Source organism: Amphiura filiformis, chromosome 4 (genome assembly GCF_039555335.1).
Source record: "Amphiura filiformis chromosome 4, Afil_fr2py, whole genome shotgun sequence".
NCBI lineage: Eukaryota > Metazoa > Echinodermata > Ophiuroidea > Amphilepidida > Amphiuridae > Amphiura > Amphiura filiformis.
The window spans coordinates 26493837-26495905 of record NC_092631.1 but is presented as its reverse complement, the minus strand read 5'-3'; positions in this window follow the sequence as shown (position 1 = coordinate 26495905).

Genomic DNA, 2069 nt, shown 5'->3' with positions numbered 1-2069 from the left:
CTCTCAGAGTCAGGACCAGTGACAAAGTAAATGCATATGCAGTTCAAACAAACTTTTTGAGGTTGTATTGTTGTTGTTCAGCGATCTGCAAAAAAATAAGACAGAGTCACCGTGTTGTTGACACTGAACGTATATATAACTTCATTTATATAATAAAAAGACAACATAGGAAAAAAAACCAATAAAATATTATGGTTAGCAGTGATTTGGTAAGAGGTGTAAATGTATACAATTATTGTAGTGCTAGTGGCATGGCCACTGAAAACCAACATCATCATCATAGCGACAAGCTTTGTGCTTTGTTTATTCTAAAGTTTTAAAACTTAAAAAAAAAAAATTATTTTAAATTTTCAGTCGTTTACTGTAGTGTTCTCGACTGTAGCTTATAATAATTAAAGCCAGCATAGATGCATCATCTGACATGCAATGAAATCTGGGGAAATCGTATGACGGGTTTTGAACAATAACTCTAAAAAACACGCACTTGTGCCAATGTAGCTATGCATTTACAAAATTAGGATCTGCAGCACATCTATGGGTTATTTTAAGATTGCCGCCTTGTATCCAACAGATTAGTAGGTCTATTATATAACGCAGGCACACTTGACCTACAAAAAAGTACAATATTATATAACGCAGGCAGGCCGCAGACTTGACCTACAAAAAGTACAAATCATATATTACGGTATAAAAATCATATTCTATTTGTATTGTCTTCAAAAATTTTATAGTATTAATAGAGTGTTGTCTCAGGTCACCGCGCGCGAAGATTCTTTCGGAGGTATTGGAGGCATTTTTTAGTTAATGCGAAATATGGCCGTGAATCATACGAACCGGACGAGAGAAAAGCCGGCTCCAAAATGCAATAAAGAAATAAATTGCTTATTTCGCATAGCCGGATAGCCCTGGAAAAAATCACACTTTTTGGGCGAAAATCGCGAAGCGATTTTCGTCCTTATTGCGATGGGTTTTGGCATACTTATTTCCTCACAGCGTTGCAGAATAAAAATAAAATAATCGTGCTGTCTATGTAATCAGGAAACTACAGAGGCGATAGTGTACATTTAAATTTGTCATTACTACTTCATGTTGATATTCAAACAGTGCTATAAAGTTGTCTTACCAAGGAATGTGTTTGTATTAAAAGAAATAATTGTTTTACAACTTGGATGAACTAGAATTACTTTTATGCAAATCCGAAAATTGCAACAGATATTTTTCATTTCTTTAAGATTTAGCGGTATTGCCAGATTGTACGTACAGTTGGGCTACATAGCCTCATTATAGTTTTATTGATACTGGCAAAATACTTGCCTGTATGTGCTTGTTGTACTGCTATAGCGTATAGAATCTGTTAATGATACCACACAGTCAATTAATTTATGTCAACATGACGTTTTCACGAGGATGTGTTTATATAACTGAATCATTTATACAAACACAACCTTGAGTAAATTAAAGAGAGTACTTAAGGGATCTGGAATGGGCGTTTCGATAGTATTTTTTGTGGGACATGAGAGCACATCAGACATATGGAATTGCATTCCTAATACGAAGAATGCCCGGGAAGAATGTCTTTCTGATATCAAATAATTTTCATTTTTTGAAAATCACGATGTAATAGGCCTACAAAGTTTATGACAAATTATTAAAATTTGATATTTTTCATATTTTGATATATAACAGTCCTCGAAGTAAATTTTATAAATCTAATGACATATTCTTAAAGTGTATGTAGCTGGGAGGAAAAGCCGATCAATTGAAAAATTTTGACCTTTCATATTGAAAATATGGATTTTTTCCCCAAAATGACCTAATTTTTTTTTTTTTTGTTAAAAGATCCATATCTTCAATACGTAAGGTCAACATTTTTAATTGATCGTCGGCTTTTTCATCCCACCTACATACACTTTAAGTAAAAATCATCATTTGCGAATTTCAAAAAATCAAAATTATTTTATATCAAAAGGACATTCTTCGTATTCAGAATGCAATTCAACATGTCTGATGTGCTCTAATGTCCCACAATAAATACTGTCCAAACGTTCATACCCCATCCCTTAAATGGG